Below are 27,196 nucleotides of genomic sequence, written 5' to 3'. Positions count from 1 at the left end.
TCACCACCACACCAGTGTCTTGATCACCACCATACCTTTCTCCTGAAGGGGGGTAAATCTTCTGGAGGGCATGTGGTTAACAGCAGTTCTCATGAAAGTTTCACATCCTTCTCAATATCACATAGTTCTCATCTCATATATTTGCTGAAATATTTACCTGACAAATATTATCCCCACATGAGGAGTCTGATTATATTCTGATCTGCAGACTGAATCATTTCAATCTAAATGTTTGTGGGAATTTGAACCAACGCTTTTATTCTGGTTTTGTTTTTGCACAGTGTGGGTCATTGAGGGCCGTGTCCACTGAGGTCTCTGTGTCCGGTTATCTTCCCTTAACGTAGAACAATCATGGCGGAGATATGGAGGCTGCTATGTTGAATTGGTTTTAAAACTAAAGGTTAAGTTCCCTTTTTTCCAGAAAATAGCCTGTGTGGCCAAGGGGCCCCGAGAGATATTAGTGCAGCTATGTAAAATGTCCATTAATGTCCTTATCACCATGAAGGCCATATGGGCCCTTTACTATCTCCCTGTACTGGTTGGCTCCATTTAAATCTCGACTTGTAGAGATAAATTGATGTGCCAGAGAACTATTCCAACCCTCCACTTCCACGGTTCCTCTTGAGGGCCACAGCCTAGTATTGGGTGGCTGCACTCAGAACCTTTACTCCATGCTTGCTTGCCCTCTAAATAATATATTTGTCTCCTACTTGTGGTGGCGTGGCCTCTCTGGACTGGAACACAACCGCCCACTCTGTCTGACTCGTTTCATCATCAAAAGACATCTCCCAAGTCTTAGGAATTTCGGTTGGGTGAAACAGAGTTTTACTCTAATATATGTGGCTGCATTGTCCATCTCCCCTTCATAAACCCCTTCATGACAAAGGTTCAAGCAAATCTTAAAGTGGGAGTAAACCACGGCCTTTGAAAACAAAACAAAACTACAAGATGATGGCATAATGTTCTAGTTGCATCCCAGTCTTAGTCTGGAGGGTTCAATATTGAGTTGGCCCCACCCTTTGCAGCTATAACAGCTTCAACTCTTTTGGGAAGGCCGTCCACAAGGTTTAGGAGGGTGTCTATGGGAAGGTTTGACCATTCTTCCAGAAGCACATTTGTCAGGTCAGGTACTGATGTCGGGGGAGGAGGCCTGCCTCGCAGTCTCCGCTCTAATTCATCCCAAAGGTGTTCTATTGGGTTGAGGTCAGGACTCTGTGCAGGCCAGTCAAGTTCCTCCACCCCAAACTGGCTCCTCCATGTCTTTATGGACCTTGGTTTGTGCATTGGTGTGCAGTCATGTTGGAACAGGAAGCGGCCATCCCCAAACTGTTCCCACAAAGTTGGTAGCATGAAATTGTCCAAAATGTCATCTTAAGAGTTCCCTTTACTAGAACTAGGGGGCCAAGCCCAACCCCTGAAAAACAACCCCACACCATAATCCCCCCTCCACCAAACTTTACACTTGGCACAATGCAGTCAGGCAAGTACCATTTTCCTGGCAACCGCCAAACCCAAACACGTCCATTGGATTGCCAGACAGAGAAGCGTGATTGGTCACTCCAGAGAACATGTCTCCACTGCTCTAGAGTCCAGTGGCGGCGTGCTTTACACCCACGGAATCCGACGCTTTGCATTGCACTTGGTGATGTAAGGCTTGGATGCAGCTGCTCTGCCATGGAGACCCATTCCATGAAGCTCTCTATTGATCTGAAACATTGGCACCTGCTCCATTGCAGCAGCCATTGTCCCTGATCAATAGTCACAGCAGTACAATGTCACCAAAATCACACTGCACTTGCTCTGGTTATTTAAAATTTATATATTTTGTGTACATACTGTCCCCAGAGCAAGCGCAGTGTCACTATGGTGTCAGTGTACTGTGGCGGCAGTGATCATGTGCAATGTAAGTCAGGGTAGCCATTGCACTTACTTTAGTGGCAGCATGTCAAAAAGATATCTATCATATATAATATATATAATATATATATATATATATACAGTGTTCCAAATTATTATCCAAATGATATTTTTCTCATTTACCTAAATAATTGATGTAAATAACAGTCAGCATAATTCTCATGTTATCAACTATTAAGAGTACAATTCACATTTTATTGAACAAAACTCCTAATGATAACAGGATTTTTGTTAAACATAAAAAACTTACAATGCACTGTTCCAAATTATTACGCACAGTAAGTTTCAAAACACTTTATAGGTTGTAAAGAACTGAAAAATGTCATTTGTTGTGTTTGCAGCATATTTACTGAAATCAAAAGCTATTTCAATCAAACTTTTAACAACATTTTAACTTTTTAAACATTTTAACAGGTCACGTTACATTGTAACATAGGACCCCTTATTTGATAGCAGCTTCACAAGTCTTGCATCCATTGAACGTGTGAGTTTTTGGACAGTTTCTGCTTGAATTTGTTTGCAAGATGTCAGAATAGCCTCCCAGAGCTGCTGTTTGGATGCAAACTCTCTCCCACCCTAATAGATCTTTTGCTTGAGGATGCTCCAAAGGTTCTCAATAGGATTGAAGTCAGGGGAGGATGGAGGCCAAACCATGACTTTCTCTCCTTTTATCCCCATAACAGCCATTGATGCAGAGGTATTCTTTGCAGCATGAGATGGTGCATTGTCATGCATGAAGATGATTTTATTACAGAAAGCATAGTTCTTCATTCTGTACCAGGGAAGAAAGTGGTCAGTAATAAACTCCACATACTTTGCAGAGGTCATCTTTACACCTTCGGGGACCCTAAAGGGGCCAACCAGCTGTGTTCCCATGATTCCGGCCCAAATCATGACTCCACCACTACCTCGCTGACGTCACAGCCTTGTTGGAACAGGGTGGCCGTCAACCAACCATCCACTACTCTATCCATCTGGACCATCCAGGGTTGCACGGCACTCATCAGTGAACAGGACTGTTTGAAAATTAGTCTTCATGTATTTTTCTGCCCAATGCAGCCGTTTCTGCTTGTGAGCATTGGTTAGTAGTGGCCAAATAGAAGGTTTATGCACAGTTGCAAGACTCTGGAGGACTCTACACCTTGATGTCCGTGGGACTCCAGAGGCACCAGCAGCTTCAAATATCTGTTTGCTGCTATGTAATGGTATTTTAGCAGCTGCTCTCTTGATCCGATGCATGGATCTGGTAGAAATCTTCCTCAATGTGCCTTTATCTACACGAACCCGTCTGTGCTCTGAATCAACCACAAATCTCTTAATAGTGCGATGATCACGCTTACGTTTTCGTGAAATATCTAATGTTTTCATACCTTGTCCACGGCATTGAACTATTTCACTCTTTTCGGCAGCAGAGAGATCCTTTTTCTTCCCCATATTGCTTGAAAATGGTGCTCTGCTTAATAATATGGAAAACCGTCCTTTAGTAGTTTTTCCTTAACCACTTGAGCTCCAGAGGATTTACCCCCCTTAATGACCAGGCCTCTTTTTGCTACTCGGCGCTGCATTAATTCAACTGATAATTGCGCGGTCATGCAATGCTGCACCCAAACAAACTTTACGTCCTTTCCGCGGGAAAGATAGGGTGGCGGCGTGCCTCGCGCGCGCCCCCTATTTGTTTACAAAACACACGTTTTAAAACGTGGTTTTGCCTGCGAGTGCCACCCTGCCGCCGTATATCTACAGTGGCTGGGCGGCTTGCGGTTAAATTGGGCTCACTGGCCAATCTAATTATCACAGGTGTCCGAGATTGTTTTCAGTGATCAAAAGAGCCCTGACACACAATGCCATCCATGAGTTAAACTGAAAAACAAAATATTTAATCTTTGTGACGCTTAAATAGAATTTGCATAATAATTTTGAACGCGGTGTATATACTGTATATATATAAATATATATATATATATATATATATATATATAGATAGGTTTTTTTTCTTTTTACATTTTTAAATATACTGTATGTCTTTAAAAATGCATTTAATCTACACATTTGAAATACTAAAATTTTGGTTGTATTTAATATATTTAAAAATATATTTATATACCGTATTTTCAATGGAAGGGACACTAAGTACAGGGGTGGGCAGGGGCTGCTGTTTCTTACCTGGCTCCGGTCCCAGTCCCACGACGATCCAGTCCAGGAAGCGCGGCTGCTCCTTCATTCAGTTTGGCCACTGGATGTTCGTGTGGCCGCTCGGCTCCGCCTCCTCACCGGTGATTGGCCGCCAGAACTGTAGCTCAGGAAAGGCACACAGACGGCCAATCACCGGCGAAGAGGCGGAGCTGAGCGGCCCCGTGAAAATCGAGTGAGGGATCGGCCGGTAAGTGTGCCGTGCAGAGGTGCTGCTGCAACCATATATGCTGGCTACAGCAGCACCATACTGGAACAGGGGTCAGCAAGTGTAATTGGTGTCAGTGGGAGGAATAGTGCCCCATCATTGGTGTCACTGATATTAATGATGGGGCATTATTCCTCCCACTGACACCAACGATGGGGCACTATTCCTCCCCCCCCCACTGACACAAACGATGGGGCACTATTCCTCCCCCCCCACTGACACCAACGATGGGGCACTATTCCTCCCACTGACACCAATGATGAAACACTATTCCTTCCCCCACTGACACCAATGATGGGGTACTATTCCTCCCACTGACACCAATGTTGGGACACTATTCCTCCCACTGACACCAATGACAGGGCACTATTCCTCCTACTGACACCATTGACAGGGCACGATTCCTCCCACTGACACCAAAGATGGAGCACTATTCCCCCCACTGATACTAATGATGGGGCACCTTTCCTCCCACTGATTCCAATGATGGGGCACTATTCCTGCCACTGATACCAATGATGGGGCACTATTCCTCCCACTGACACCAATGATGGGGCGCTATTCCTCCCACTGACACCAATGATGGGGTGCTATTCCTCCCACTGACACCAATGATAGGGCACGATTCCTCGTTCTGACACCAATGATGGGACACTATTCCTCCCACTGACACTAATGATGGGGCACAATTCTTCCCACTGACACCAATGATGGGGCACTATTTCTCCCACAGACACTGTTGGAGTACTATTCCTCCCACTGACACTAATGATGGGACACTATTCCTCACACACTGACACTAATGATGGGGCACCATCATTGGTAACAGTGGGAGGAATAGTGTCCCATCATTGGTGTCAGTGGGAGGAATAGTGTCCCATCATTGGTGTCAGTGGAAGGAATAGTGTCCCATCATTGGTGTCAGAGCGAGGAATCGTGCCCCATCATTGGTGTCAGTGGGAGGAATAGCACCCCATCATTGGAATACCATACTGAAATACCATACCATATTGAAATCAAATCTGTTTTTTAATTTTCATTTGGTGTGCATTGGAAGAGGGGTAGTCTTATACGGCGAGTATAGCCCAAATACTATATTTTAACAGGAAACGTAGGGGGTCGTCTTATACGCCCAGTCGTCTTATACGCCGGAAAATACGGTCTATACTGTATGTTGAACTGATTTTTTTTATATATTACAAAATATATGAAAAATATTTTTAAAAATACATTTTCAAATATACTGTGTGTCTTTAAAAATACATGTAATCCACATTTTTGGAATGCATTTACAAATATATGTAAAAAATATATGTTAAAATGACTTTTTTATTTGTTAAAATAAATCTGAAGAATATATTTAAAAAATATATATTTTTAAAAATATTCTTTATATATTTTGTAATATATAAAAAACACATTTCAACATACAGTATGTATATGTATACAGTGAAGGAAATAAGTATTTGATCCTCTGCTGATGTTTTTTTTTGAGAAAAATTTTATTAGGTTTTAACAAATTACAAACACATAGAAATAATGAGACAGTTATGGTACCCATGTGACATCAATTCTAGCGGGGTATAGTATTGTGGCAAATAAACAGAACACAACCCTAGAGCGGTGATAGCCGTTAGGAAAGGGCGTTATTACAATACTAAGGTATACTAGTCGTGATGCACAGTTAGGAAAAGTATTATGAGGAGGTGTGAAGGAAGAGGTTTGTGCATAGAGAAAATAATAGCATCCAGTAGGGATTATGCAATCCGACTAAGAGCTGACGATGGTGTAATTTGCCAGTAGCTGATGTTAAGTAATGTAGATGTACATAGACGTCCACAGTATACCGCCCATACTGTGTCCAAAACACAGTACAGGAGAGAACATCTGAGGAATCGGGTGGCGGGAATAAATGACAGTGGGAAAAGGGACAGGAGAAGAAAAAAGAGAAAAGAAATGAGTAGGAAAGGGGGGGGGGAGTTTGTGAATAATGAAAGAAGTCGGTGTGAATGTGAAATATGGAAAATATACGATAGTATGGGCTCAAATCAGTAAACACACAGGAATAGAGAAGATTATATTCGAAGGTTCAGAGATAGTATAGAGAAATAGGAGACCAAAAGACCGAGATATGGAAAAAGCAACGAGATACAGGTCAGTGATCCGTATTTAGAAAGTGGGGAAGAGAAATTGAAGAGTAATTATAGATTGTATATGTATTATATATGTATTAGTACAGGTTCCACCATGGGTGATGTAATGTGATGTGAAGGAAGTGTCATCCTCCATCCGGCTAATGAGGGTCTATTGTGTAAGAATAGTGTTGAGTTTGTAAAGGATCATAGATCGAGAAAATAATTATGGAGTCGAAGTATAGAAGAACGTGAAAACTAGAGACAATCAAGAGCAATTAGACAAATAACCAATGCACACGGCCGAATAACAGTTAAAGTTATAGTGAGTCCGTATCTGGGTAAAGAAGGCCTGCTCCTATATGGATAGGGAGCCTGTAATATTTGAGTTCCATTTTCTAAAGTAATGGGATTCCTTTGATGTAGTCGGAGAGGTGATTAGGTGAAGCCTGTCCAGACGTAAGAGAGAGTTGAGTTCTTGTTTGACTCCTGTCATGGTTGGGGGGGAGTTGGATACCCATTGACGGAGAATGAGACGTCTTGCAATTAAGAGACAGGTTGATATCCAGGATTTGTTGTCTCTGAAGAATGATGTTTGTGAAGAGAAGAGACCAATGATTGGCTGTTCCATAAATCCGAAGAGCAACGGCAGCGGGTGGATGGGTAGTCGGAAAGATGTGATGATGGATATGAAATGAACCACTTGCTGCCAGAATGCGGAAATAGTAGGACAGGTCCAAAATCTGTGTTGTAGGGATGGTTTTTGAATTCCACACAGAGGGCAGGTAGACAGAGCCGGATTTGTTTGGGAGTAGAGACATGATGTGTAGGCACGATGTAAAATCTTGAGCTGTTGTTCACGCCAGAACTCGTTGCTATTAAAGGCATTAAAGTGGATTGGAAACCTGACAATAATTGGTCAGCTGTGAGTGCATTATTGAAATCTTTGACCCAGGATTTCACTGTATTGAATGTCTCTAAGGGCTTGGTAAAAAGAAGATTCAGCGGACTATATATAGTTGAGATGTTGTATTTGCGAGAGTTCGCTAAGACGTCAATGAATGTCGATTGAAATCTGGTAGATTTAGTGGGAGCCATGGAGTTGACAAAATTCCTTACTTGTAGTATGTAGCAGAAATGATGTGCTGGAAGTCCATAGTTTTGTAGAATACTATTAAGAGGTCTCAGGGAACCCGTAGAGATGTCATATAATTGTTGTACCAAAGTTAGTTGTTGAGACTGCCAAGTATCATATGCATCGTGAGATTGAGGGGGAGGAAAAGAGGGGTTCTGGTGAATAGGAAGGAAGCGTGAGAGACCCCCAATTTGCGTCTGACTTCCCTCCATGTAATGAGGGTGTCGCGGATGAGTGGGTTATGTTTTAAGTGGGGTGGCAGAGAATTAACATTGGAGTGTAACAGGGCCGAGAGATCATAAGGATATGCTAGTGCAGATTCTAAACGATAGTTAGAATATTTGGAGGATTGGGTGAGCCAGTCTAGATCTATACGAAGTAGACAAGAAAGATTGTAAATGCGAATATTCGGGAGACCGGAGCCTCCCTCGCATCTTGGTAGGAACAACTTATCCAATGCTATATGGGGACGTTTGCCTTTCCATAAGAAAGTCGATATTGCCCTGTTCAGCCTCGCTATGTCATTGTGTTTGAGCAGGAGAGGTATGGTTTGGAGTGGATAAAGGAGTTTTGGAAAGCTGACCATCTTGAAGAGGTGTGATCTGCCCAGGAGGGAAAGTGGTAATTCCTTCCACATGTCCAGTTCCCCAATAATTTTTGTAATTATTGGCGTATAGTTTAACATGTATAAGGATGAATCAGGTTTCCCTATCTTTATACCTAAATAGGTAATATGTTTGGGAGCGATTTTGAATTGTGAATTTTGAGTCCATAACGGAAGGCGGGAGTGGAATAGTAGAAGCACCTCGCTTTTCGAAAAATTAATGCGGAGTCCGGAGTAAAGGCGGAAGGAAGAGAAAATATGTTGGATATAGGGCAAGTCGAGGGAGGGGCGTGAGGTAAAAATTAAAATATCATCCGCAAACAACGCGAGTCTCAATTCCTCTTGTCCAATATTGATGCCATGTAGATCAGACATGGACAATAGGAAGCGTGCTAACGGTTCTAGGGCTAGATTGAAAAGTAGCGGGAACAAAGGGCATCCCTGTATAGTGCCTTTGTGAAGACGAATAGGGTTAGATATGTGTCCTGCTGCTACCACTCGGGCTGTTGGAGATGAGTACATGGTGTGAATCAAATGCATAAACGGGCCTTCAAATCCAAACTTTCCGAGCGCTAAAAAAAGCCATTCAAAACTAACATTATCAAAAGCCTTTTCGGCATCTAATGAAATTATTGCTGCGTCTAGGAGTGTGTCGTTCGTGGCTTGATTCAAAGCAGATATCACCTTCCGAATATTCAAAGCTGCTGAGCACCCTTGTACGAATCCAGCTTGGGAAGGGTGTATAAGAGTAGGTAAAATAGTTGCTAGGCGGGAGGCTATGATTTTTGATGAGTTTTGCATCAAGATTCAGCAGGGATATAGGACGATACGATCCAGGTTCTAACGGGTCTTTGTCTTTTTTGGCTATCAATTTAATGTAGGCTTGGGATCCTGAGGGAATGTAGTCTCCTCCTGCCTGAATGGTCTGGAACACCGATTGTAGTGTGGGAGAAAGGGATTCAGCCATTAACTTGTAAAATTCGGCTGTATAACCATCAGGGCCCGGGGCTTTACCGTTTGCAAGTGATTTAATAGCTAGATACACATCCGATATAGTAATGGGAGCATTTAAAGCTTGAAGTGAGGTGGGGTCTAACCATGGCAATGTGACTTGGTCCAAGAAGGAGGTAGCTTTAGATATGTCTATAGGGTCCGGGCCATAAAGAGTTTGATAGAAGTGTTCTAAAACATGTATAATGTCTAGGGTCACTTTTCAGCATTCCCTGTGCATCTCTCAGGGACGTAAAAAGAGTAGGTGTGAACGGCTTTTTGCACAGCCTTGATAACAATTTGCCTGGCTTATTGCTGAATTTATGAAATTGCAGGTCATTGTATGATTTGTGTATGGCCTCTTGGGCAGCAGCCCATGTGTCAAATTGATGCTTGGCCTCTGACCATGCAGTTCTATGTTCGTGAGAATTAAGATTTGCTAGATCTTTTTGTGCTTGTCTTAAACGAAGACTTGCTGCTGAATAGTTGCGGAGAAGGTTTTTCTTGTATGTGGAAGTGAACGCTATGATTCTTCCACGTAAGACCGCTTTGCCTGTCTCCCAAAAAAGTTTTGGGTTTGTTTTGTGTTCTGCATTTGCTTCACAAAACTCGCTCCAAGCATTATTCAGTATTCAAAGTAAGTCCCGATTGTGTGCTAGAGAAGAGGAGAAACGCCAGGTACGTGAGTGGTGATTATTTTGCACATGTCATATGCGGATGGAAATCGGGGAGTGATCGGAGATCGCTATATCATGTATCTCAGCATCTGAGATGTTTTGTAAATGCGCGTGATTGACAAAGAAATAATCAATTCTGGACAGAGTATGGTGTACGGGAGAGAAGAACATGAATTCCCTCCCCTCTGGGTGTGCTAGTCGCCACACATCTGTGAGCTGCAGCGACTCTGTGAAGTTGTGTAATAATGTAGGCGCTAATGAGGAGGTGTGGTTAGTTGGCAATTCGGTATGAAAGGTTTTTGTTTATCTTCCCGTATGTGCATACATAGTTTGAAGTCACCTCCTACTAGTACAGGGAGGTGTAAAAAGTTGGACAGTTTTGAGGACAAATCCTGAAAAAAAGGTTTGGGTGAGGAGTTTGGTGTGTATATATTGGCCAATACTAAAAGGTAGGAGTCTAGTATGACATGTGCTGCAACGTACCGGCCCTCCTCATCTGTGTCTAACGTGACAATGTCAGGTGTAAGACGTTTATGAAAAAGGATGATCACCCCTGCTTTGCCAGAGGGAGATGGCGACCCCAGTACCTGTCCCACCCATAATTTTTTCATACGCATAAGGTCTGTTTGGGTTAGGTGAGTTTCTTGAAGGAACGCAATATCTGTTTTCATGCGTTTTAAATATCTAAGAATGGCCATGTGTTTATGGGGCGATCTCAGGCCCTTAACATTCCATGAGATCACCCGAAGCATAAGGAATTAGGTGTAAAGATGATCAGAAAAGTATCGATATCGTCCTTGACGAGCAGCAAATCCGTAAAATCAGTCTCGTGGTCTGCGCCCCCTCGACTCTGCATGGGAGGAAGAGGCGTTGTGGGGTCTCCGAGTAAGAAGAAAGTAGAGGAAAGAGAAAGAGGGGGAGGGAGAAGGGGATGAGAATATACAATAATCTGACCGACCCAACATGGGACACTCGAAAAAACAAAAAGAACAATAAACTGCATAGTTATCCTGGACTTCACATTATTCCGTATGTGATCTCCTTTCTTTAGCCTGCGTGGAGGTGTGTAGTCAGATAGGAGGAAAGTAGAGCCCCCTATGGCAGCATAGGCCATTAGTGAAGGAGAGCCGGGATCAGATCACCCATCATCTATGGCAGCGCAGCAGCCAAAGATATAATAAAACAATGCAGACAGATTGTAAATGAGCTATTATAAGCATGAGAGAGAGCCCATGACTTCAAAGAGGGCAAAATTAAACAGCGTAATTAACCAATAATATTGCATTTAAACTAGGCTTTATCAATAGGCAATGAAGATCAGTTTATAGATTTGCCAGTAAAGTGTGACTCGGCCGTCAAGGTGGTCTTTGTTTTGTTGATGCATGATTAATGCGTTGGCGTTTCGGCGGGTACTTTCTGGGACTGCGTTGGTCTCGTAGGCCGAGATCTTGTGGCGGTTCTTGAGGACCTACGGCATCAGGAAAGTTATTTTGCAAGTAAAGAAGGGCTTCCTCTGGGTGCACAAATGATTTGGATTCCCCCGCAGGCGTAGTGAAGCGAAGTGTAGCGGGGTAGGCAAGGGTAAATTTTACCCCTTTCTGGAATAGTGTAGTATAAATTGACTGGAACGATTTGCATTTGCGAGAAACTTCTGGCGAATAATCAGCAAACAGTAAAAGCTTGTGCCCATCCAGTTGCAGAGAGCGTGAGTTACGAAATGAGTTAAGAATGGCCACTCGGTCAGCGTAGTTAAGATATTTAGCAATTGTGGACCGTGGCATACGTTGGTCATTCGAGGGGGCACCCAGTCTATGCGCCCTTTCAACTTGGCAGTGTGTCGTAATTCCCAATGCTGTGGGTATACGTTTAGAGCAGATTTCAGACAATTGACCTGAACTGTAAGATTCTGGAAGGCCCACCACCTGTAGATTGTTCCTACGTGAACGGTTTTCTAAGTCATCTAGCTTTTCTAGGATGGCCTGTTGCTCACGTTTGGCTTGTGTAGATCGCGCCTGCATAAGTCAGAGAGGCGGTGTTCAACTTTGGTTACGTGTTTGGCATTTTCTCCCAAATCTATTCTAAGCTGTTCTATTCCCTGGTTCAGTGCTCTGTCTACTGCTTGTGTAATGGTTGGTAGCAACAGAGAAGCAACAGCCTGTGCGATTTGTTCATATTGGTCTGTGGGACTACTGTGCTCAGCATGTCCTGTCAAAAGAGTGTGAGGCTGCTGTGCCGTATCCTGACCCTGGATCTGGGTCTGGCCCTCGCTCTGTCTCCATGCTGGCCATCAGGGTAGAGGAACTGTGGCTGCTGCGCTGTGTAGCTGGTTCTGGTGTGGGTAAGCTGCTGTCTGCAGCATTGTCAGCAGTGGCCATCTTGGCTGCACGGATGGGAGACCTGTCCCTCTGTGTGCAGGGAGCGGGATCCTGGACGGATGCCGCTGGCCGTAGGTACCGCTCCATAGATGGTCGGGAGTGGGGGAGGCAGGGGGGGGGGGGACTCCCGTGCCGTATACCGCAGTCCTCCGGTGCAGGAGGCTTTAGTTATAAGCGAGACACTCCGGAGCCGCGGGATGTCTTCTCTACCCCATGCGGCGCTGGAACCGGAAGTAATCCCTCTGTTGATGTTGAACGTTTGCCCACTCACAGAGAAATGATCGGTCTAAAAATCGAATGGTTGGTGTATTGTAACACTGAGAGACAGAATAGCTACAAGAAAATCTAAAGAAATGCATGTCTAACAAATGATGCACTGATTTGCATGTTCATGAGGGAAATAAGTATTTGATCCCCTTCACAAAACATGACTTAGTTCTTGGTGGCAAATCCCTTATGGGCAATCACAGAAGTGAGATGTGTCTTGTAGTTGGCCATCAGGTTTGTACACATCTCAGGAGGGATTTTGGCCTACTCCTCTTGGCAGATCCTCTCCATGTCACTAAGGTTCGGTGGCTGACGTTTGTCAACTCTGGCCACTCCAGGACCTTAATGTGCTTCTTGAGCCACTCCTTTGTTGCCTTGGCAATGTGTTTTGTGTCATTGTCATGCTGGAACACCCATCCACGACCCATTGTCAATGGCCTGGCTGAGGGAAGAAGGTTCTCACCCAAGATTTGATGGTACATTGCCCCGTCCATCGTCCCTTTGATGCGGTGCAGTTGTCCTGTCCCCTTAGCAGAAAAACACCCCCAAAGCAGAATGTTTCCACCACCATGTTTGACAGTTGGGATGGTGTTCTTGGGGTCATAGGCAGCATTCCTCCTCCTCCAAACACGGTGGGTTGAGTTGATGCCAAAGAGCTCGATTTTGGTCTCATCTGACCACAACACTTCCAACCAGTCCTCTGCATCATTCAGATGTTCAGTGGCAAACTTCAGACGGGCCTGGACATGTGATTTCTTGAGCAGAGGGACCTTGCAGGCACTGCAGGATTTCAGTCCTTGTCGGTGTAGTGTGTTACCAATTGTTTTCTTGGTGACTATGGTCCCAGCTGCCTGGAGATCATTGACAAGATCCTTACGTGTAGTTCTGGGATGATTCCTCACTGTTCTCATGATCATTGACACTCCACGAGGTGAGATCTTGCATGGTGCCCCAGACCTAGGGAGACTGACAGTTGTTTTGTGTTTCTACCATTTGCGAATGATTACACCAACTGTTGTCACCTTCTCACCAAGCTGCTTGGCGATAGTTTGGTAGCCCAGTCCAGCCTTGTGTAGGTCTACAATCTTGTCTGACATCCTTGGACAGCTCTTTGGTCTTTGCCATTGTGGAGAGTTTGGAATCTGATTGTTTGATTGCTCCTGTGGACAGGTGTCTTTTATACAGGTAACAAAATGAGAGTAGTAGCACTCCCTTTAAGAGACTGCTTCTAATCTCAGCTTGTTACCTGTATGAATGACACCTGGTAGCCAGAAATCCTGCTGAATGATAGGGGATAAAATACTTATTTCCCATGAACATGTTAGACATGCATTTCTTTTACAATTTTTGTTGCTATTCTGTCTCAGTGTTATAATACACCGAACATTTGATTTTTACACTGATTATTTCTTTGTGAGTGGGCAAACATTCAACATCAGCATGGGGTCAAATACGCATTTCCATCACTGTATAAAATGTTTTTTTTTATAAATGTACCATGTTCAGGGGCGGACTGACCATTTGGAAACTCGGGCAGTGCCCGAGGGCCTGGAGTCAGTAGGGGGCCCCATGAGATGCCCCTGGTACCTTTTTCATAGGCTTTTTTGATTTTGGGCAAGGACACAGGGGCCCCATGATCCCCTATTGCCCAGGGGCCTCATGAGTTGTCAGTCCGCCCCTGACCATGTTTCATTCAATTTTTCCAAGCATGGTCTTCTAAATATTTTACCCTTTTTTCAATTAAAATATTAAATGAAAGATTTAATTTTATAATTTTATATTGTATGGACAACATTTTGCCTCCCTTCCTCCTATTTTGTAATGGGAGTCAGCACAGAGGCAAAGGTGGTAAGGGAAACTTTTGCAGTGCTGTGGGAGGAGTTGAAAGATGTTGTGATGAACGTGTTAATATAAAAATGCTCCCAAAGTCAGGATCAAACTATTTTAATTGTAAAAAATCTGTTTGAATTTATGCTACTTTTTGTTTGTTTTATTTTTTTTTTTCATTTGAATAAAGTTTAACCAATACACGCCCGGCCAATAGCCAAAAGGCGGCCGGAAAAATGTACTGCATTTCCTGCACATGCGCACTTTTTCGCGCTTGCAGAGCTGCGCAGCGGCGCGATCTGTCACCGGCCGTGTACCTTGGACACGGCCGATGACAGATCTGAGTATCAGCCCTGTTGCCGGTACCATATGACCTGCTGTGACCAATCACAGCAGGTCACATGACAGTTGTATACAATGGATGGCTTCATTCATGCCATCAATTGTATACTACTGTCTAGCTGTGAATGGTCACAGCTAATCACATGCACATGTCAAGTGATTAGCTGTGGCCAAATCACAGCTAAGCACAAAAAAAAAAAAAAACCCTGAATGAATCAATGTCATTCAGGTGAATGCTTGCTTATAGAAAAGTAGTTCTTTGCTATAAGCAAATTGTGTAAAAAAAAAAAAACCCAAATACTGATCACTTCCCCAAAGTAGTACAATGTTACTATGGTAACATTGTACTACTCTGGACATAGTGAAAAATGGAAAAAAAAAACCTTAAAAAAAAGAAAACAATTTAATAAAAAATTAAAAATTAAAAAAAAATTGTTTTTTTTCATACTGTCACCAGTCAGTGTCCCTGATCACCGCCATGCCAGTTATATGACGACGCTGTACTGCATTGGTGACAGCATGTAAAAAAAAAAATAGTGAAAATAATTTTTTGCATTTTTTCATTTTCCGAAAAATTATGACAAAAAAAATACAACTTCAAAAAACTCGCCATGCCTCTTATGAAGTACGTCGGACTGTCTACTTTGCAAAAAGGGGTCATTTGGGGGATATCTGTACTGTTGTGACATTCTTGGAGCTCAAGAAATTAGATTGGCCGTCAGTACTTCAGGATTGATCAATATTCAGATATATACCATAGTTTGTGAACTCTATAACTTTCCTACAAACTAAAAAATACATAATAATTTGGGTTATTTTCACCAAAGACATGTAGTAGAATACATCTTGGCCTAAATTTATGAAGGACAATTATTTATTTGAAAACTTTTACAACAGAAACAAAGAAAAACGTGTTCTTTTTCAAAATGTTCGGTATTTTTTTGATAATTTAGCAAAAAATAAAAATTCCGGCAGTGATTAAATACCACCAAAAGAAAGCTCTAGTTTTGTGAAGAAAATGATAAAATTTTAGTTTGGGTACAATGTTGTATGACCGCGCAATTGTCATTCAAAGTGTGAGAGCGTTGAAACGTGAAAAATGGCCTGGGCAGGAAGGTGTAAAATCGCCCGGTATTCAAATGGTTAACAAAACAACAATATAAAAGGCACCACAGATCAGATCACCACGGATCAGTATGCAAGAAGTGGCCACAATTGGCCAAAGTAAAAAATAATTAATGGAAACAACAATTGGCCAGAACCATTAATAAACAATTGGCCAGAACCATTAATAAACAATTGGCCAGAACCATTAATAAAGAACAATTGGCCAGAACCATTAATAAAGAACAATTGGCCGGAACCATTAATAAACAACAATTGGCCGGAACCATTCATTTAAACCCCCAAACATTATATATTTTTTTAAAGCAAACACCCTAGTGAATAAAATGGTGGGTACTACAATTTTTTTATGGCACATAGTACTCGCGCAGCGATTTTTCAAAAGCAATTTTTAAAAAAAAATACACTATTTTTACTTTTAATGCACAAAAACACAATATATTGGCCAATTGTTTGGTAAAATATAAAAGATAATGGTATGCCGAGTAAATAGATACCAAACATGACATGCTTTAAAACTGCGCATGCCCCGTTCAATGGCGACAAACTGCAAACATTTTTAATATCCATAGGCAGCGCTTTAAAAGCCTTTAAAAGCCACCATTTTAGATTTACAGAGGAGGTCTAGTGTTATAATTACTGCTCTTGATCTGATGTTCATGGCGATACCTCACATGCATGGTGCAAGCGCTGTTTACATAACGGCACAGGGTCAAGGCTTGTGCACACAGGTGTGCGCGCATGGGAGGGGCAATTTTTTTTTTTTTTTTTTTTTTTAGTTATTTTGATTTTTTTTTTATTATTTTTACATTGTACCTTTCATATTTTCTTTTTATCACTTTTAATGGTATAACAGGGAATGCAAATAACCCCTATAACTTCAATGGGCATTGTCATATTCTTTTTTGAGAAATCTGGGGTCTATCAGACTCTGGATATCTCCTCTGCCCTTACATTATCTAATCAAACCAAAATCGGTGTGATCAGATGCTTTCCCAATTTACAAATGGCGCTGTTTATATCCTGCGAAACTAAAGTGATGAAATGCTTGTAGCTTTTGAATTCTTAGACTATAGAGATGATTGGCACCATTCTGGTCTCCAATCAGCTCTATAGTCAGCTGGCAGAAACACCGGCTGCATTCTCAGGTTCCCCTGATGGCATGGGACTGCCCGAGAAGGCCGTGGAAGGCAGCGGGGGAGGGTGGACATCATCTCCCACTGCTTGTAAAAGCAATCCTGCAGCTAATTAGCCACTAGGATTGCTTTTACATGAAAGCCGATCACCGGCTGAAAAAAATAATACCAGGATGATGCCTGCAGCTGTAGGCATCATCCTGGTATAACCATTCAAATCCAGTGATGTACCAATACATCGCTGGTCCTTGTTGGGTATATATGCTATGTTCTTTTTTTTTTTTTTTGTATGCAGCCAGTGGACTGAATGAAAAAATAAGAAGAAATCTCTGCCAGAAAAAGTGTGTGTTATGCCCACCATTGGAATATACCACCCTGCATCCACCCCCTTCTAATGGTGGGCACACATTAGGTCACACTTTGCCACAAGTGCCAGTTCCAAGATTGAATAGATGTCTAAATAGTGGCACGCTTGAATAAAAATTGTCCACGTAAAAGTGGTACCCCCTATGGAGAAATGATGACACCAAGTCCCAAACTATATTGCCACTGCTCCCCATGTAGTCTGGACATCTGGGGGGCTCCATGTGACTATCTTTTCCCTCGTAAATCCAAAACTTATAAGTATAGCCTGTTGTCTTCTCACAGGTCTTCTACATCTTGACCCCATATCTGGCACGCTTGCAGGGGAGAAATTGTTTGAATGCAAGGCGGCCAGAAAAATTAATCAGGGACTCATCAATGCAGATGTTTTGCTGGGGAGTATAGACATCTGCAAATTTTAGGTTAAGGTGATTTTCGAGGGGCTGAATTTTGTGGAGCCGGTCAAATTCAGGGTTACCCCGAGAATGACAGAGTGTATTGTCGCTGAAATGCATAAAACACATTATACTCTCATATCTATGCCTGGCCATGGCAGCAGAGAACACGGGATATGATGAATGGGGTCTGCGGACCAATACAACCACAATTCATTTATTTTAGTAATGCCTATGTTGAGGGTTAGGCCCCAAAAAAAGTAAATTTGAAAACCGTAATGAGTTTCCATGCGAATGGTCTGGCAAAGTTTGAATTTGGGTTGGCGGCAATAAATTGTTGTGCATATAAACTGCTTTGATCCACAATCAACGCATACAGATATTCTGTGAAAAACAGCTCCAAAAATCAAGGAGGTATGTGAAAGACCAGGATTTACTAGACTGCTGGTACTCGCCAGTTCACCAAAAGGTAGAGCGGCACTAGTACTGGCACTCTGCTGCATATGAGAGTCATCAAAATTTAAGTGCTAACAGAGATCAGGCCTGATTCTGCGAACACTGCGGTTTTGTGTGCAATGTATCAAGTGACGGTGACCTACTGACACTGCACTTGCTGGGGGAGAAGGGGGGGTAAGCGTAGGGGCTAAACGCAGGTGTTGGCAGGTGCAGGGGCTGATCCCGCTAATGCTGTGTTATTGGGAACACTATACTAATGTGAACGCTGGTATAGTGCTGACCTGATCAAAGATATTGACCCGTTCAGACACTATAGTAGCAATGGAGGTTTATTGTACATGAGCGTGCTCCTGGCAATCAAGGGGTAAGATGTGATGACTGGTGTACTGACGGGCAATCTGACGCTATCTGGGAGGGGCGTGAAAACCACGGGAGCGCGAATCACGTATATATATATATATATATATATTAATATATATATATATGTGATTTTGCATACCCATGCCGCCCTGTAGCAGTATTTCTGCTGTAGGTTGGTCAGGAAGCGGTTACAGAAAAGTTTTCTGTTACGTTGCTGAGTTACTTTAACAATTGTGCGGTCATGCAACACTGCGCCCAAATTAAATTTACATCCTTATTTTTCCCACAAATTGAGCTTTCTTTCGGTGGTATTTGATCGCCTGTGCGTTTTTAATTTTTTTGCGCTATAAAAAAAAAGGCTGACAATTTTGAGAAAAAAAACAATATTTTGGACTTTTTGCTATAAAACATGTCCAGTAAAAAAAATTAAAAAATCAAATTTTGTCACAAATTTCATCCAAAATGCACTCTGCGACATGTCTTTGCAAAAAAAAAATCCCAATACGTGTAAATTAATTGGTTTACATGAAATTTATAGCATTTACAAATGGCGGGAAAGATACTGGGATTTTTAATTTTTATTTATACTAATAATGGCGGTGATCAGCAACATATTGCAGCGATCAGTGACTTATGGCGGCGATCAACGATTTATGGCAGGACTGCGGGACTGCGGCGGACATTTTGTCATTGGGGGGAACTGACTTGGGGTCACTGACATCCCCAGTGACACCAATACAGTGATCAGTGAAAAAAAAATCACTGACACTGTACTAATGTCACTGGGCTGGAAGGGGTTAACATTTTTAGAGTTTAGTGTGTGAGGGGAGTGTTTTATTAGGGGGCAGGGGTGTGTAGTGGACGGGGGGGGGAGGGAGGGGGGAGCTGATCGAGGGAGAGAAACTCTTCTCTCCCTCTTCAGCTTTCACGAGCTGTCAGAGAACTGACACAGACCAGGGCTGTGTGTGACCAATGCAGCCCTGCTCTGTGTCAGCAATCACCGGTCATCGAGGGAAAACAAACGGTAATCACCGGCCGTGACAGGGCGGCAGAGACCCGCTGCTGACACCCGCGGGACAGGTAGGGGGGGCGCGCGCCTCGTGTGCGCCCCCTACCTGTTTTGCAAAACTACGTTTTAAAACGTTGTTTTGCCTGTGAGTGCCGCCCTGCAACCGTTTTAATGCGGTGGCTGGGCGGCAAGTGGTTAATAAACAACAATTGGCCAAAGTAAAAAATAATAAATGGCCACAAAAATTGGGCGGAACCATTAATAAACAACAATTGGCCAAAGTAAAAAATAATAAATAGAAAGAACAATTGGCCGGAACCATTAATAAACAATTGGCCAGAACCATTAATAAACAACAATTAGCCGGAGCCATTAATAAAAAACAATTGTTCAGAACCATTAATAAACAATAATTGTCCAGAACCATTAATAAACAGCAGTTGGGCGGATCCATTAATTAACAACAATTGGCCAAAGTAACAAAATAATAAATGGCCACAAAAATTGGCCAGAACCATTAATAAACAACAATTGGCCAAAGTAAAAAATAATAAATAGAAAGAACAATTGGCCGGAACCATTAATGAACAACAATTGGCGAGAACCATTAATAAACAACAATTAGCCGGAACCATTAATAAACAACAATTGTCCAGAACCATTAATAAACAACAATTGGCCGGAACCATTAATAAACAACAATTGGGCGGAACTATTAATAAACAACAATTGTCCAGAACCATTAATAAACAACAATTGGCTGGAACTATTAATAAACAACAATCGGCCAAAGTAAAAATAATAAATGGCCTCAAAAATTGACCAGAACCATTAATAAACAACAATTGGCCAAAGTAAAAAATAATAAATGGCCACAAAAATTGGCCAGAACCATTAATAAACAACAATTGGCCAAAGTAAAAAATAATAAATGGCCACAAAAATTGGCCAGAACCATTAATAAACAACTGGCAAAAGTAAAAATCATCAATTGGCCACAGCAACAGTCCTGTGGACCCCATACCACAAAAAAAGTGTGGGGTCCTCTTCAAAACAAGGAGACATTTCGCTCTAAAAACATCAACACTGGGATCCTGCTCGATCTCCAAAAACTCTCCCACTCAATTGTCCCCAATGGCGTCCGCAGAGTTACCGCGCATGCGGCGTTTGCGGAGCGTTTGCCGAGCGTTAAAAAACGCACCGCAAACGTTCACACTAGCTATAGGGGCGTTTGGCAAGCGTTGGTAAAACAGCCAAGTGTGAACGAGCCCTTAAGAATAGAAGAAAGAGACTCTCATGGAGTAATAAAACCAATTTCCAATTTAATAGAAAAAAAAAGTTAAAAAACACTTGAACTCTCACAATTAAACATGTCTAAATAGCAGACCAGGAGATATTTGGAATGCTTCTTGGGTGCTGATGTTTGTCCCACCTGGAGGCTACGAGGTAAATATTTTCAGAAATTCATGTGTTATCAGTTATGCTTTCCTGAGAACGATGTGACTTCTAAATTAATTTTTAATTAAACCTTCTGTGTACTCAACTTGTTTCTTCTATTATATAAGCCAACCCTGTTCTTCGTAGAGTAGACCTTCCACTGAAGTCTTTCACCTGTCTACATTCTCAGCACCAGCTGACCTCCCTGGTAAGTATACGCTGGAATATCTTTATTATATTATTAATTCTATTATATTTTATTTTTAAGAAAATAATCCTCGGTCTTCAGCTTTCAGGTAAAGTATAAATTACTCCTCTAATTTATTTTTATTCCAAATGCTGGCAAAGTTCCTCCTATCATATTTCTCATAACGGTTTGTTTTTCACGATGAATGTGAAAATTGAAACTGATTCAAAAAATTCAAATCAGAAAATACCAAACTTGGCCTACCTAGAATTAAACCATATATTATGAGACATTATGATGAGGATCACGTAACGTTTTAGTTTTTGTATTCTGTATGGGAATCTTTTTTACAATTTTGATGGAAATTCCCACATGGAAGAAAAATATATTTTAAATATATTTTAAAAACTACATTCTTAATATATTCTTCCCAAACATATTGACATATATTTCAAATACTACAATTTTGGCCATATTTCCAATATATTTGTGAATATATTATTAAAAATATATTCAGAACACAGGCTGAAATATATTTCAAAGTGAAATTTGGAATGCATTTATAAATATATTTAAAAATCTATGTTTAAATGCATTTTTTTAGATGTTCAATATTCACAAATATATTGAAATATATTGAATATGGCCAAAATTGTAGTATCTGAAATATATGTCAATATATTTGGGAAGAATATATTAAGAATGTATTTTTAAAATATATTTAAAATATATTTTTCTTCCATGTGGGTGGTTATAATGGGAAGAAGAAGGCCTCATTGTTGGCATCAATGGGAATAATAGAACCATCACTGTTGTCAATTGATGGAATAGCGCCCCAAGGGCCAGGCAAAGGCAAGCAAAGGGCCACATCTGCCCCCCAGGCCACAGTTTGGAGACCACTGGTTTAGAGCTCGGACCTTTTATTGTGTTGGAACAACCATTTTATGTATGGCTAACATTACGGGATCTCGTATTATTTTTGAGTCATATTTTCCATTTTGTCTTCTTTTTCTTTCCATGGATCCAAATGGACCACAGAGCCCAAAGATGTTCACCTTGAAGAAATCCCTGTTGCTCTTTTTCTTTCTTGGGACCATCACCTTATCTCTCTGTGAGGAAGAGTAAGTATGTAGAAGACTTTTTTAAATACAAGTATAGACTTAATTCTGGTAAACCAGCTAAACATATCGGTGAAATGCATATTCCCATATGGAAGAGAAATATATTTTCAATAGATTTAGAAAAAAAAAGTATACATGTGACATATATTTACAATATATTAGCCTACATGAATATATTTTAACATGTATTCCAAAAATGTCAATTAAAATATATTTTCCAAAGGCATATATTTAAAAATATATTTTTCAAAATATATTTTCCAGATATTTTTGAACATCTAAAAAAATGCATTTAAAATAGATTTTTAAATATACTTTTAAATGCATTCCAAATTACACTTTGATATATATTGTAGCATGTGTTCTGAAAATATTTTTAATAATATATTCACAAATATATTGAAATATATTTTTTAAATATATTGACTATGGCCAAAATTGTAGTATTTGAAACGTCAATATATTTGGGAAGAATATAGTAAGAATTGTATTTTTAAAAATATATTTAAAATATATTTTTCTTCCATGTGGGAAGTATAGACTTAATTCTGGTCAAACAGCTAAACATATCGGTGAACTGCATATACCCACATGGAAAAAAAATATATTTTAAGTATATTTAAAAATCTATGTTTAAATGCATTTTATGTAGATGTTCAAAAATATCTGGAAAATATATTTTTAAATATATGCCTTTGGAAAATATATTTTAATTTACATTTTTGGAATACTTGTTAAAATATATTCGTGTAGGACAATATATTGTAAATATATGTCGTTTGTATAATTTTTTGTTTCTAAATATATTTAAGATATATTTTTCATGTGGGTATGAGCGTTGTTTTAGCTACCAAATAATTTTACGTCTGTTTATTGAGTCCTGGAATTTGCACAGCTCTGTCACACAGTACAGAGGAACAGTGTTGGATAAAAAATGACCCGTGACACCTTCCCAGCATGTGGTTGGACTACTGACCTGCCGGTCTTGGCTTAGCCAGCTCAGTACCTGTCTTTGTGCTGGGATCGCGCCACACGCACAAAGACCGCGGTGTCACTGAGAGCCCCGGGTCCCGTTCTAACAATCGGGACCCGGAACTCCCGATTCCGGGTCACATGATCGCTGTGATAGCCTCTGATTGGCTATCACAGCAATCAGTCACTGTGAAACCCACCCATTGTTTTTTTTTTTTTTTTTTTTCTCTCTGAATGGAGAAGAGAGATACATTATATCTCTCTCTCTCTCTCCTTGCAGAGAGAAAAAAAACAAAAAACAAAAAGCTGTGTGTAAATAAATAAAAAAAAAAATAAAAAAAAGAAAGAAAAATACCTAGATTGAGGTTTGATCTACTTCAGTGCCAGGGTTAGTGTTTCGGTCAGGGTCCGGGTCAAAGATTTTTTTTTTTTTAATTGGTATCAGTGTCAGTTGGTGTCAATTTCAGTGTATTTTAGGTAGGACAAAAGGAAAAAAAAAAAAAGCCCAATGCGCCCTATTGTTTCTGGGCTGTACTATGGGTACAAGCAACAAATAACATACACATATATATATATATATATATATATATATATATACCATATATGCGCCCAATGCGCCCTATTGTTTCTGGGCTCTATTACAGGTACAAACAACAGGTAACATACACATATATAGTATCGCTGCGATTGTCAGGAGATGGAGAATTTATTTTGGTTTGTGCTTTGGTGGTAAGTTATGGTAGTAACAAAAAACATGCAGCTAAATTAAAAAAAAAACTTTTTTTTTTTTTACTATTTTGGGCCGGTATTCCTTTGATAATAAGAAAAAAATCAAGAGATATCCATTACCATTTACCATTAAACGAAAGCCCAATTTGTCCTGAAAACAAATGCGGTAGAATCCACCTGGATGTACAAAGTAGTTGTGATGGGATGTACGGTTTAACTAACGCATGTCAAAGTTGTCAAATTTTCCTTGGGCATTAAGATTTATTTTACCCTTAGGAGTAAGGGGGCTAATTGAACAAGCTGAAGTTAGTAGCTGATTGGCTTCACCAGAGTTTTCACTCTCCGGTTTTAGTAAATCTCCTCCATTGTGTCCAAAAAATACACATTTTTTTTCCCCAGTGAAATACAGTTTTTTTTAAATATAATCAATGTTGTTTTATGTTATTATTATTATAATGTAAAAAAAATCAACATTTTTGTTCCCAATGAAATACAATGTTTTTATATTATAATCAATGTTGTTTTATGTTATTATTATTATTATAATAATACAGGATTTATATAGCGCCAACAGTTTACTCAGCGCTTTGCGACATAAAGGAAGACAATGCAGCAATGATACAGTTCAATGCAAAGAGGTTAAGAGGGCCCTGGCCCTGGGAGCTTACAATCTAAGATTTTGCACTCCCCAGTTTTAGTAAATCTCCTCCACTGTGTCCAAAAAATTCAAAATTTTTGTTCCCAGTGAAATACAGTTTTATATGTTGTAATCAATGTATTTTTATGTTATTATTATTATTATTATTATCAATATTATTATTATTTTTATAATGTCCAAAAAAATACTCATGTTTGTTCCCAGTGAAATAAGTTTTTTTATGTTGTAATCATAGTTGTTTTATATTATTATTATTTTTTAAAAAATACACATTTTTGTTTCCAGTGAAATAGTTTTTTTATGTTATAATCAATGTAGTTTTATGTTGTTATTGTTATTATTATTATTTTTATAATGTCCAAAAAAAATACGCATTTTTGTTCCCAGTGAAATACAGTTTTTTTATGTCATAATCAATGTTGTTTTATGGTATTATTATTTCCAAAAAAATACACGTTGTTTTATGTTATTATTATTATTATCATTATTATTATTATTATTTTTATAATGTCCAAAAAAAAACCCATTTTTGTTCCCAGGGAAATACAGTTTTTTTATGTTGTAATCAATGTTGTTTTATGTAACGATAACTGTGTCTTCTTCCAGGAGAGGTGCCGATGAAGAGGAAGAGGACGTTGTAGATGAAGAAGTAAAAAGAGGTGTTTTGGACACAATCAAGAAATTCGGCATAAGTGCTCTCAAGGGTGCGGCCTCGGGCTTGCTGAGTTCAGTGTCTTGCAAAGTTTCTGGAACCTGTTAAGCCATGAACTGGAAGCCATTTGATGTGAAATATCATTTAGCTAAATGCTAAATGTCTGATTAAAAAATAATAAAATATTGCATGCACTGTGTTTTCTTCTTTATTACTTTTTTTTATGATTAGCCTATTTTATTTGGGGGAAAATAATGGTCCTTGGTCCTAGGGCTGTGTTTCTCAATCTTTTTTCAGTCAAGCCACCCTCTAAAATTACCAACAGTCCCAAGGCACTCTTTAAAATTCTGGACAGTCCCCAGGCACGCTTTAAAATGATGGACAGTCCCGAGTCACCCTCTAAAATTATGGGTGGTCCTGAGACACCCTTTAAAATGATGGACTGTCCCAAGGCGCCCTTTAAAATTCTGGACAGTCCCGAGTCACCCTCTAAAATTATGGACGGTCCCGAATCACCCTTTAAAATGATGGACTGTCCTGAGGCACCCTTTAAAATGATGGACGGTCCCGAGAAACCCTTTAAAATGATGGACAGTCCATAGCCACCCTTTAAAATTATGGACAGTTCCGAGCAGCCTCTAAAATTATGGACTGTCGCAAGGCACCCGTTAAAATTATGGACAGTCCCGAGGCACCCTTTAAAATGATGGACAGTCCCGAGGCACCCTTTAAAATGATGAACAGTCCCAAGGCACCCTTTAAAATGATGGGCGGTCCCAAGGCACCCTTTAAAATGATGGACGGTCCAGAGACACCTTTTAAAATGATGGACAGTCCCAAGGCGACCTTTTAAAATTATGGACAGTCCCAAGGCACCCTTTAAAATGATGGACTGTTCCGAGACACCCTTTAAAATGATGGACGGTCCCAAGACACCCTGTAAAGTGATGGACAATTCCGAGCACCCTCTAAAATGATGGACTGTCCCGAGGCACCCTTTAAAATTATGGACGGTTCTGAGGCACCCTTTAAAATGATGGACAGTTCCGAGAAACCCTTTAAAATGCTGGACAGTCCCGAGGCACCCTTTAAAATACAGACAGTCCGAAGGCACCCTTTAAAATGATGGACGGTCCCGAAACACCCTTTAAAATGATGGACTGTCCCGAGGCACCCTTTAAAATTATGGACAGTCCCAAGGCACCCTTTAAAATTATGGACAGTCCCGAATCACCCTCTAAAATTATGGATGGTTCTGAGGCATCCTTTAAAATGATGGACAGTCCCGAGAAACCCTTTAAAATGATGGACAGTCCATAGGGTTGACTTATGAGGGGTTTATGTATAATCTTCATCAGCAACTGTAAATAGATATTTTTCTAACTATATAACCAAGTTACAAAGCTGGAAATATCAGAGCTTGGTTTGATAGCGGTGTGTTGTACATAGACATTGAAACAAGTGATCAAGTTGTAGAGATAGCTTTGTATTGTATTGGAGGAATGTTTGGTGTGTAAACAGGTGCATGCCACAAGGAATGTTCTATTATGTGAGAGGGGGCAACCACTAAATTAACAACCTTATCTCAGACTTTATGGGGCCCACATAACGATCTAGACCAGGCCATTTAAATCTCTTTGTTGGTATGAGGGCCACTTCAAAGTACCCTCTCTTTAGATATGCAATGGTGATGGCTATCTGGGGAATGTAGTTTAACCAGGCTATGACCTAAGGTTCCCTCCAAACTCTCAATAATGGAGGGAATTTTGATGAGAAAGCCTGGATCCAGATGCCTCGGTGCCATGACCTGGCATATGTAATTTTATCACTAAAAGGGGAGGCTCTGGAATGGGGCTGAGTTATGTAAGCGATATGGGATGGGGAAACTGTCCAATCCTGGATGAGATGTGTCAGATATGGAAGATGGATTGG

The 27,196-nt window shown here is 40.5% G+C and overlaps 1 long non-coding RNA gene across 2 annotated transcripts; it reads left to right on the top strand.

The window, feature by feature from the left end:
- Positions 1-385: 385 nt before the first annotated feature.
- On the top strand, positions 386-25,463 carry LOC149439260 (uncharacterized). Of its 2 annotated transcripts, none has more exons than XR_016307843.1 (4): positions 386-400; positions 21,074-21,153; positions 22,171-22,253; positions 25,219-25,463. It is a non-coding gene; the product is annotated as an uncharacterized LOC149439260 (long non-coding RNA). The 2 variants fall into 2 exon arrangements; XR_016307842.1 differs by lacking the exon at positions 386-400 and adding an exon at positions 20,940-20,954.
- The last annotated feature ends 1,733 nt before the right edge of the window (positions 25,464-27,196 follow it).

The sequence above is a fragment of the Staurois parvus genome, unplaced genomic scaffold, assembly GCF_062004578.1.
Source record: "Staurois parvus isolate SC_StPar_1 unplaced genomic scaffold, SC_StPar_1.0 ptg001140l, whole genome shotgun sequence".
Lineage (NCBI taxonomy): Eukaryota > Metazoa > Chordata > Amphibia > Anura > Ranidae > Staurois > Staurois parvus.
This window is presented reverse-complemented; position numbering and strand designations above follow the sequence as displayed.